The sequence below is a fragment of the Oncorhynchus nerka genome, unplaced genomic scaffold (genome assembly GCF_034236695.1).
Source record: "Oncorhynchus nerka isolate Pitt River unplaced genomic scaffold, Oner_Uvic_2.0 unplaced_scaffold_2510, whole genome shotgun sequence".
In the NCBI taxonomy this organism is placed as follows: domain Eukaryota; kingdom Metazoa; phylum Chordata; class Actinopteri; order Salmoniformes; family Salmonidae; genus Oncorhynchus; species Oncorhynchus nerka.
Genome location: NW_027038789.1, coordinates 25,854 through 38,137, shown reverse-complemented (window position 1 = coordinate 38,137; position 12,284 = coordinate 25,854). Strand labels below are relative to the sequence as shown.

At 42.2% G+C, this 12,284-nt stretch overlaps 1 long non-coding RNA gene across 1 annotated transcript; it reads right to left on the bottom strand.

The window, feature by feature from the left end:
- Positions 1-2,977: 2,977 nt before the first annotated feature.
- On the bottom strand, positions 2,978-4,951 carry LOC135567144 (uncharacterized). Its single transcript, XR_010462270.1, has 3 exons — positions 4,894-4,951; positions 3,298-3,403; positions 2,978-3,162 (listed from the first exon to the last, which is right to left on the bottom strand). It is a non-coding gene; the product is annotated as an uncharacterized LOC135567144 (long non-coding RNA).
- Between the last annotated feature and the right edge of the window lie 7,333 nt (positions 4,952-12,284).

The window sequence follows — 12,284 nt, the reverse complement described above, 5'->3', positions numbered from 1 at the left end:
TTAATTGTCTGAAAGCTGAAGTCACATGCCCCCCAAAGAAAAAGTCTAACGCCATCGGCGAAAAGGGCATAACAACAGGAAGTAGGGGGTGCTGAGGATGCTGCAGCACCCCTGAAAAATGGAATGTAGTGTACTTTGCCTTCTCTAGTCCTGTATTAGAGGAAAGGTACAGCCGTGTGTAGCCCGGTTAATACTGGTTTGAAGACGGCTAAGCATTTGGATCACATGCTACAGAAGGGATGAGCAAAATGGTGACATAGACAAAAGATATTTAGGGAGACATCTTTTTCGAATAGCCTATTCCACTCAGGTGGAGCTATGGCACAAAATAAATGTGTAGTAGCCTTTCTGGCCATCTGTGTGTCTGTGAGCGGGCAGATGGAGCGAGTGACACACAGTCAACGAGCCATGCTGGCTGTGCTCTTGTTGCATCATGTGATGGGATGTAACTCATCATGGGCTCCAGAGCAACTCTGGCTTTCCTCAGAACTGGATAATATAAACTGATTCGCATATATTCCCTCATCTTCCTCTTATTAGGCCGTGGATACTTTATACGTTGTAGGTAGGTTGCACACAGCGCATCATTTCTTTCATAAGCTTTCCTCCACTGTAGCATGGGTTTTTGGACTCATCATTAGATTTTTTCGATCTCAGTATTGTTCGCTCAATTTCACTCTGTGGCCTAAAATAAATCTGTGATTGAGAATAGCAGACTCCCCGACTTTCAGAATTATTCCCATTTAAAAGCCGCAACTTTAGGACATTTAAATACTTTATTAGAATCGTTTGGAAAACAGTCTTCATAACTTTAATTGGACTTAATGCTTTATGATACTTTAATTAGTTGGTTTGCAACTTTTTCCCCCAACCTCACATGCATGGATCATTTCTGTATTTTAATTCTTTGCTCAACTGTAAGGTTTATTCAAAATACTCATTGATCTTTATATCTTGCTATTATTTTATCTCTGTGACGACCCTCCCACTCTGTCTGCCGTATTCTCTCTTTGTTCTTGTTTCCTTATTAGGATGCCGGGTGGGCGGAGTTGGGAAGGTTGTCAGCATGGGAAACACCTGGGCTCGGTGTGTCCCAGGATAAATACACCACTTCCCCATTCATGGAAGAGACTCTCTCCATGCAGACACCTTTAAAGATTTTGTTGTGTATCTTGGTGGTTTTGGTTGTTTGATTTGGCACCTTTCAACACCTGCATTATCACATTCATGCAAGCAAAACACTCACTTACACTACTGATTACACACACCATTGCATATTGTACTTAGTTTACTTAATAAATATATGTTTTGTTACTCCTTATCTCCACGTTGTCTCCCTTTTGTTATGGGCTTTGAGCCAGTTCGTGACATCTCATTTATACCTTAGGCCTCCTAATTTGAGTTATTTAAAGCAACTTTAAAACTTTGCGATCAGAAATAGCACGGGCAAGAGAAAACTAGCAAGTCATTAATATCAAAATGAAAATGTGGGCTTTATAACAATAAGACACTGGAGTGTCCTCTATATAAATAGACTTTGGCTATTGGCCCAGATCATCCGACATTTGAGAGAGAGAGAAGAATATATATATTCTGACTGGATATTTTGTGCTGCTTTGGTCAGACTCTTACACCCCGATCACACCGACAGCATCATTGCGTTTAGTACAACAGAAGTACATTCCTGGATCACTGCGTTGCCCTGCAGCATTGCGTTGTAGAGGCAGTTGCAGTGCTTTCTGTGTGGTGCATACGTTGGATTTATCAAACGTATGCAAAAATTGTATGCGTAGTGGGCTTGACAGAAATGGTAGTGGAAGGTGAATGTTTAACTTTGTTGCACACATATCCAGATGTACCATTTTGCGCAACGACACTGTTGGTGTGATCGAGGCGTTAGCTCTGTCTACACTGTTCTCTTGCTTTGTGTAAATAAAACATATTGATTGAAATAGGCTTTAGCAAATAGGAATATAGGCAATTTACTCAATGTCAATTGTTTGATATTGATTTTTCTACTTGTCCATTTGGACAACTAAAATCTATATTCTGGTTGACAAACATTCATTTTTTATACATTTTTAAATTTGCCCCAGACAAGCCTTAATTTCGAGCACTGTGAACCACATACATTTACTTTCCCCACAGTAACAATTAAAAAAAAAAATCCCCAGAAAATACTCCCTCACCTTAGGGGCCTGCTCTGGGCTGTGCTGGAGCAGTGTGTGAAGGACTTGCATGTTGTTGGGGTTCCTGGCATTGGACAGCTCAAGAAGATCACCAGCTTCACCATGGTTCCCAGGTTGTCTTTGTGTGCATTCAGTAGCTCCCTGGTTAACAAAGGCCAGACAGCACAGTTAAGTGTATGAATAAAGTGCTCTGCACCAAGGCTTTTGAAATATAAATGGTCCCCTATAGGATGTTCAAACTAACAACATTGAACACATCAAGTATGTTGATATGCAACAACTTGTTAGGGTTGAGGTTTGGATTGAACCAGGATGAGGACATGAAGCTAGGGTTAGGGTAAGGGTTTGTGGTTGAAGCCCCTGCGTACTTGGTTGAACATCTATAAACCATGTGTAGGGGACTATCCAAACTAAATCATATGGCCATAAGAGAAGACCTGCAGACCTGACACAGAGCATGTAGTGATTGGAGGATGACTTTAGGTTTCAGGCGGATCTTGATGAGGTTGGAGATCACCTCCATGTCGTCCGCTCCATGGGAGTTGCAGTTCATACAGAGACATGAGAAGGTCCTGAGCTGGACGGGGTCAGCTGCAGAGACAAAGGCTTCATTATACATAACAGAACACTAGTTCACTGTCAGATTCAATTTCATGCAAACAGATGCATTTACATGTTAGATTTGAGTTTGGAAGGAGATGGTTAGACCACAACTGCCAATGAAATGATGATTCCTGTTAACTAGTGATGGTGATGTGGGTAGCCGAGTGTTACTCCTCCTCTCACCTTTGGATTCTGCAGCCACATCTCTAGCCTCTGCACAGCCATAAGCCGCACCTCCTTGTAGCCACAGGTGGCAGTGAGCAGACGCAGCAGGTTACGGGACACATTGTCCATGGGCTGCCTGCGGTTCAACTGGTCCTTCAGGACATCTAGAACATAGTCCTCCACACTCTCAGACAGCTCCTCGTACCTACAATGAGATGAAGAGTGAATGAAACAAACTGTCCAATAAACGGATCGGTCTAAAGTAGAAGCAGACAGACAATACAGACAGGCAATCAATATGTTACTGCTACTGTATATGTAGTAGCCTATGCCTAAATACCTTGGCATAACTTGTCCATCATCTTCAGGACTAAGTTTCTCCTCAGCAATCAGCAATTCAGTCTGGCTGTCATCCTCATCTGGGGTGGAGGGGTGAGGACTGCTCCCTGGAAAGTTGACATTCTAGTCATTTAGCAGAAGCTCATATCCAGAGCGACTCAGAAGAGCAATTAAGGTTAAGTGCCTTGCTCAAGGGCAAAGACAGACTTTTCACCTACAGGTTTGTTCAGGTGTGAATCCTGTGACATTGGATTTGACTCTTAATCATTACTCACGTCATTTAACATTGGGCGGTAGACCATCCAAGCCGAGCTTGGGATTCGAACCAGCAACCTTTGGGTTTACTGTCCCAACGCTCTTAACCGCTAGGCTACCGCCCCAATGTTAAATGACGTAGTAATGATTAAGAGTCAAATCCAATGTCACAGGATTCAGCACCTGAACAAACCGGTAAACCATACAGTTGAAGTCAGAAGTTTTACATACACCTTTAGCCAAATACATTTAAACTCAGTTTAACAATTCCTGACATTTAATCCTAGTAAAAGTCCCTGTTTTAGGTCAGTTAGAATCACCACTTTATTTTTAAGAATGTTAAATGTCAGAATAATAGTGGAGAGAAGGATTCATTCAGCTTTTATTTCTTTCATCACATTCCCAGTGGGTCAAAAAAGAAGTTTACATACACTCAATTAGTGTTTGGTAGCACTGCCTTTAAATTGTTTAACCTGGGTCAAGCGTTTTCAGGTAGCCTTCCACAAGCTTCCCACAATAAGTTGGGTGAATTTTGGGCCATTCCTCCTGACATAGCTGGTGTAACTGAGACAGGGCTGTAGGCCTCCTTGCTCGCACATGCTTTTTCAGTTCTGCACATTTTCTATAGGATTGAAGTCAGGGCTTTGTGATGGCCACTCCAATAGCTTGACTTTGTTGTCCTTAAAGCCATTTTGCCACAACTTTGGAAGTATGCTTGGGGTCATTGTCCTATTGGAAGACCATTTGCGACCAGCTTTAACTGATGTCTTGACATGTTGCTCAATATATCCACATAATTTTCCTTCCTCATGAAGCCATCTATTTTGTGAAGTGCACCAGTCCCTCCTGCAGCAAAGCAAACCCACAACATGATGCTGCCACCCCCGTGCTTCACGGTTGGGATGTGTTCTTCGGCATGCAAGCCTCCCGTTTCCTCCAAATATAACAATGGTCATTAAGGCCAAACAGTTCTATTTTTTGTTTCATCAGACCAGAGGACATTTCTCCAAAAGTACAAGCTTTGTCCCCATTTGCAGTTGCACACCGTAGTCTGGCTTTTTTATGGCGGTTTTGGAGCAGTGGCTTCTTCTTTGTTGAGCGGCCTTTCAAGTTATGTTGATATATGACTTGTTTTACTGTAGATATAGATATTTTGTACCTGTTTTCCCAGCATCTTCACATGGTCCTTTGCTGTACACAAAGTAGAAGTCCTAACTGAATTGCCAAAACTATAGTTTGTTAACAAGAAATTTGTAGAGTGGTTGAAAAACAAGTTTTATTGACTCCAACGTAAGTGTATGTATGTAAACCTCCGACTTAAACTGTACATACAGTACTATACCTGCACTGATATCTCCACCGGAGCGGCCAGTGTCAGTCTGCAACTGCAGCAGCATACTTTGGGGCATTTTGGTACTGAAGGCAGTCTGGATATTGTCCACAAAATTCTTACAATGGGAACTGTCTACCCAAATTCGCTCCCCAAAGAGTCCTCAATGTACACCTGAAAAGAACAAGAACATGTTAAAGAGCGCACAACAGTGGTAACAATGCAGCTAGAATACAAACAGAAATCCAATAGGAATGATGAGTGATTCTCACTTTGACAAAAAGATCTCTGGCCAGTTCTCATCCTCCTCATAGGCTGCCATCAGCAGGTTGCAAGCTAGCACAGACACCAGACTGTTGCCCTTTGCTTTGAAGTTGATGGAGGCATCCGCGAAGGAGACTGCACAAGGCCTGTCCGCGGACAGATAGAAAGTCATGAACCAATCTGTATAACAATGGGATGGAACTGATTGTAAAATGTTGGGTTTCAAATCTCACCTCAATAATGCCTTCAGTGGCGAAGAGATTGGGCTTAATCTGGCCAGGAACATGAGGCTGAGGTATAGTGTTATGTCAGGTTTGGCCCGGTTCATCTTCAGCTGTTTGACAGCTCCACAGAGCACCCTTCAATGCGATCATCATTTCCATCCTGCTCTGCATTCTCAATCTCATCCAGGAGCACTGCTGGGGGACTGCAAGAGAACCATTGTGTTAATAATATGCATAGTCACAGCACATCACAGACACAGGATTCACCACAACCTATTCCACTGAAAAACATATTTGAATTGAAACTGTTTCTACCTTCTATGGGCACCACTGAGGGCTCCTTGATCGAAGGCGATATAGCCCTTTTGTCCACTGCTGCACATCAGCCAGTCGTCCTAGGGCGCTGACAGGAGGGGCAGAGGAGATCTTGGGGCGCTTCACGAGGCCAGATAGGCCAGAGGAGGATGGAAGTGACGAGGGTATCTCGTTTACGGTCAGTGGGCAAGGTGGACGCTGGCTTAAGGAGAACTGCAGGTGCTTTGGACTCTCCGCCACTCTGACCTCAATGCTATGAAATCTCCAGGAGGAGGGTGACCTATTGGCAACATTTTGAAGAAACACTTGTAATATTATTGTATGTTTGACAAAAGTAACGTCTTACTTTTATCAAACATACAATAATATTATCATGGGTGCGCATAGCTTCAGATACTGTACATACCCGAGGGCTTTGCAGCACTAGGCCGCCTGATCGTTGTAGGCTTAAAGGCGATTCATCATGTACACTCACTGCTAAATCATGTACTGTGGGGTGCAGGATTTCAACGTGAGACACACAGATAGCTAGTTAGCATAGCTACCTGGAAACTGGTCGGTAAATAATTATCTCATCTCAACATCGAGGCTGCTGATTTGGGTAAAGCATTTTGCATCGATAACGGATTTATCCCCAAAAAGTGCCTAAAACCTTTGGCATTTGTCAAACTGAAAGGGCTAAGCAGCAGCTATTAGCTCGCTAACTAACGTTACTGTTATTGTGAAGCATTATAGACAGCGGCTACCTAAGGTTACTGGTATGTGAGTTAGCTAGTAACTAGCAACAAGCAATTACATCGGAAAAAAGCTGGTTAGATAAACAACTACGTGTTAGTTCGTTTCAATATGCATGAGTAATTATGACTGACTGTTGGAATTGCAAACTATTGAATATAAAAAAAGAAATAGACCCGTTCTCACTTCCATGTTGTATTCCCGAACGGAAGTTCCCCGCGTCTTGAACGGAAGTCCCGCCCGTGCAATGGTAAGCCTTGAAGAACATCAAATCAAATCAAATCAAATTTTATTTGTCACATACACATGGTTAGCAGATGTTAATGCGAGTGTAGCGAAATGCTTGTGCTTCTAGTTCTGACAATGCAGTAATAACCAACGAGTAATCTAACTAACAATTCCAAAACTACTACCTTATACACACAAGTGTAAAGGGATAAAGAATATGTACATAAAGATATATGAATGAGTGATGGTACAGAGCGGCATAGGCAAGATGCAGTAGATGGTATCGAGTACAGTATATACATATGAGATGAGTATGTAAACAAAGTGGCATAGTTTAGTACCTAGTGATACATGTATTACATAAAGATGCAGTAGATGATATAGAGTACAGTATATACGTATGCATATGAGATAAATAATGTAGGGTATGTAAACATTATATTAAGTAGCATTGTTTAAAGTGGCTAGTGATATATTTTTACATCAATTCCCATCAATTCCCATTAAAGTGGCTGGAGTTGAGTCAGTGTGTTGGCAGCAGCCACTCAATGTTAGTGGTGGCTGTTTAACAGTCTGATGGCCTTGAGATAGAAGCTGTTTTTCAGTCTCTCGGTCCCAGCTTTGATGCACCTGTACTGACCTCGCCTTCTGGATGATAGCGGGTGAGCAGGCAGTGGCTCGGTGGTTGTCCTTGATGATCTTTATGGCCTTCCTGTGACATCGGGTGGTGTAGGTGTCCTGGAGGGCAGGTAGTTTGCCCTCGGTGATGCGTTGTGCAGACCTCACTACCCTCTGAGAGCCTTACGGTTGTGGGCGGAGCAGTTGCCGTACCAGGCGGTGCATACAGCTTCGACAGGATGCTCTCCCTGTGCATCTGTAGAAGTTTGTGAGTGCTTTTGGTGACAAGCCAAATTTCTTCAGCCTCCTGAGGTTGAAAATGTGCTGGTACTGTGTAGATCACAAACTAAATGCAGATTAGGCCATAGGCTAATAAGATAGAAACATCTGCATTGTGTTATTAATCAAAATGTATTTAGATATTTTTCATTAAAACCATGTATGACTAATGTTCCATTGTAATTGTATTTATCCTATAATGTAATTTCCCAGTTTCACAAGTAGGCCTAGGCCAAGTGTAATAATGTCTGGCAGTGGGTGTTGTTATGGGGTGGCACTATTTGCCTAAAAAGCTTTGGAAAAGGAATAAGGTTTCCAAGAATCCCTCACAATGATGTCAGGCATGGAAACATACATTATTGTTTGTGCTAGTAGTAAAGAAAACAGATACATGTCACCCAGAAAGGCACACACACTGTGCCACATATTGGAAGAAAAACCATGTGCTTGTAATCTAGCCTTGTTAGTGAAAAAATGCTTTAGTTCTTGTATCTGGTTGTTACTACTTATGAAAACGGCATGGCAATTGTGCTCTCCTTTCATGTTACACATTCCATTTATCTGATGACACCATTATAGTGCATAACAAAGCCTTACTATTCCCAAACCAAAGATGAGCCTTTTATCCTACATGCGACACTGTTGGTATTCTCCATGCTATTACATCAGACATGTTTGACACTTTCTCTAATAGCAACAAATTAGCCTACATCTTATTCAGAGACTATATTGCTGAATACCAGTCTTTCATAGCAGACTACTAACACAAACTGAAACTGCTTCACCACATGTTTCCCATAGCCCTGTAACCTGACAGTGTGTTACATAAAGTGTTTTTAATATTACACATATTTTGACAAATCAGTGGAATGCTTAGTCATGTTCCAAATATAAATCCTGTGTCACATGGGGGAAGTCCACAAACTTGAAAAAACAGTTTGTGAGTAGTCTGTTTTCTTCAGAAACAACTCATGGGTGACTATGAGTCAATGTTTTTAAGGAGAAATTCACCCAAAACAGAATCTCCCATTTTGTTTGCACCTCAGGAAGCTAAAGTCAATGTTGTATTACATTACATGACAATTGTAAACCTTTTAATTTGTTTTACTCAGTACCAGGTTGAGTAGGCTACTTTCTTTTGTAATATGTATAATGTAATCTTTTTTTAATTGTTTTAATTTATTTCTTATTTCACTTTATTTAACCAGGTAGGCTAGTTGAGAACAAGCTCATTTACAACTGCGACCTGCCAAGATAAAGCATAGCATTGTGAACAGACAGCAACACAGAGTTACACATATAAAACAATAAACAAGTCAATAACACAGTAGATTTTTTTTGTTGTTTTATAATTTAAAAAATAGTCTATATACATTGTGTGCAAAAGGCATGAGGAGGTAGGCGAATAATTACAATTTAGCAGATTAACATTGAGAGATAAACAGATCAGATGGTCATGTACAGATAGAGATATTGTGCAAAAGAGCAAGAAAAGTAAATAAATAAAAACAGTATGGGGATAAGGTAGGTGAAATTGGGTGGGCTATTTACCAATGGACTATGTACAGCTGCAGCGACGTGTTAGCTGCTCAGATAGCTGATGTTTGAAGTTGGCAGAGGGAGATGTGCCCCAACTTCAGCGTATTTTTGCAGTCACAGGCAGAGAAACTGAAGGAAAGGCGGCCGAATGAGGTGTTGGCTTTTAGGATGATCAATGAGATACACCTGCTGGAGCGAAAGTGGATGGGTGTTGCCATCGTGACCAGTGAACTGAGATAAGGCGGAGCTTTACCTAGCACGGACTTGTAGATGACCTGAGCCAGTGGGGTCTGGCCACTAATATGTAGCGAGGCCAGCCATCAGACATACAGGTCGCAGTGGTGGGTGGTATATGGTGCTTTTAGTGAACAAAGTGGATGGTACTGTGGATAACTGCATCCAGTTTGCTGAGTAGAGCATTAGTCATTTTGTAGATGACATCAGCCAAGTCGAGGACTCCAGGATAGTCAGTTTTACTAGGGTAAGTTTGGCGGCGTGAGTGAAGGAGGCTTTGTTTGCGAAATAGAAAGCTTCGATTCTAGATTTGATTTTGGATTGGAGATGTTTGATATGAGTCTGGAAAGAGAGTTTACAGTCTAGCCAGACACCTAGGTACTTATAGATTTCCACATATTCTAGGTCGGAACCATCCAGGGTGGTGATGCTAGTCGGGCGTGCGGGTGCAGGCAGCGAGTGGTTGAAAAGCATGCATTTGGTTTTACTAGCATTTAAGAGCAGTTGGAGGCCACGGAAGGAGTGTTGTATGGCATTGAAGATCGTTTGGAGGTTAGATAGCACAGTGTCCAAGGAAGGGCCAGAAGTATACAGAATGGTGTCGTCTGCGTAGAGGTGGATCAGGGAATCGCCCGCAGCAAGAGCAACATCATTGATATATACAGAGAAAAGAGTCAGCCGAGAATTGAACCCTGTGGCACCCCATAGAGACTGCCAGAGGACCGGACAACATGCCCTCCGATTTGACACACTGAACTCTGTCTGCAAAGTAGTTGGAGAACCAGGCAAGGCAGTCATTAGAAAAACCGAGGCTACTGAGTCTGCCGATAAGAATATGGTGATTGACAGAGTCGAAAGCCTTGGCCAGGTCGATGAAGACGGCTGCACAGTACTGTCTTTATCGATGGCGTTATGATATCGCTTAGTACCTTTAGCGTGGCTGAGGTGCACTCCGTGACCGGCTCGAAACCAGATTGCACAGTGGAGAAGGCACGTGTGGGATTCGAGATGGTCAATGATCTGTTTGTTGACTTGGCTGGGAAGACCTTAGATAGGCAGGGCAGGATGGATATAGGTCTGTAACAGTTTGGGTCCAGGGTGTCTCCCTTGAAGAGGGGGATGACCGCGGCAGCTTTCCAGTCCTTTGGGGTTGAAAGAGGGGTTGAACAGGTTGGCAATAGGGGTTGCGACAATGGCGGCGGATAGTTTCAGAAATAGAGGGTCCAGATTGTCAAGCCCAGCTGATTTTGTACGGGTTCAGGTTTTGCAGCTCTTTCAGAAGATCTGCTATCTGGATTTGGGTAAAGGAGAAGCTGGGGAGGCTTGGGCGAGTAGCTGCGGGGGGGGTGGAGCTGCTGGCCGAGGTTGGAGTAGCTAGGGAGGAAGGCATGGCCAGCCGTTGAGAAATGAGAAATGCTTGCTGAAGTTTTCGATTATTATGGGATTTATCGGTGGTGACCGTGTTACCTAGCCTCTGCAGTGGGCAGCTGGGAGGAGGTGCTCTTGTTCTCCATGGACTTAATTCAAAGTTATCTGTCCAAAATTGTAATCAGTAACTTAACTTTTGTATTATCCAAACTCAGTCACCAAATCTGATGACTGTGCTATGTTTGGATTACTTTCTCCTTAAGAGGCATTAGAAGATGACAAAAAGGAATTGAAAACGCTATTGAGAAAACGCGGCTTTCTGAATTTAGAAGTAATCAGCTAGTTTCCCCCAAAAATAGCTGCTGGTATCCTAACTGATGAGTTATTTGTTTGTAATCAGTTTACAAGTAAACAGTTACTCCCAAACCCTGCTAATAACTAGACTTAAGAAGTTAGTGAAGTCATCATTTATATGCTAATCATTAACAGTCTGTTGGGGTACTGGAGGTTCATTTTCCAACCTTCTGTAAACAGCTCTTCGTCTAGATAATTTTATCCGAGCTCGGCATCATACATCATCGGTGGGATATCGTGGGCATAAAAGCTAACACCTCCTCTGATCTTTATTGTTTCATATCCCAGTACACTACTGTGTAATATTGATTTAGTCAAAACAAAGACATGAACAGACAAGTCCTGCCTCAGGTAAAGGCTTACACTGCTGGAGTGGAACATCTGGGGGACACATTTTTCTAATAAATCGACCACATGATCAATAAAATAATGAATTGCAGACAGCCCAACTATACACCAAGCCAAAAATCCCATGCCACAATGCACATTCAATTACATTTTTAATTACAAGAATGCTCAGGGGGATTACAGAGGCATATAAACTATTGCGAACATAACCTGATGTTAATTCTGTTGACAAGATTTGCTCTAATAAAGCAGGTTTGGGCATTGCGTTAGAATGAGAACCACCCATAACACAAACATGAGTAATTACTCATCTCAAAGCTGCATTTGCTTTCAACTTTATTGTACTCTGCATGAGAGATCCCAGCACATCAATGTACAATTTAGTCCATATGCCTCTCCTGAGGAAAAACGCTATGTGTTGAATCACCCCTGGCAATGGTCTTCACAGAAATACAACCATACACCAACCTCCTGGCTCTAGGCCCAGCTACAGTGGGTCCATAATTGGGCAAAGACCAGAATTGGAATGCCCTGTGTAAATGCAGGCAATGCGTGTTTATTGTTTCAATACTTCTATTGGTGTATCTAAATATATGTGGCAACCTTACGCAAGTGAATACTGTTGAAGCCAATTAGACCACAGCCTTAAGGCATGTCAGCACTGCTTATCAACTCTGTGCTCATTTTGAGGATGTTCAATGAGATGAGCCCTAGAGTTAGGCTGTTAATGTATATCACATACATACACATTTTAAACATTGCAGTATTAAAATGAGTAAATCATTTTTAGAAGAATATTTGATCTGTCTGTTTAAAAATATGAATGCAGCGTATGACCAAGAACAACTGAGAAGCACGTTGTTGGGAGTCCTTAGTTGGGGATACTACTAGTTTATT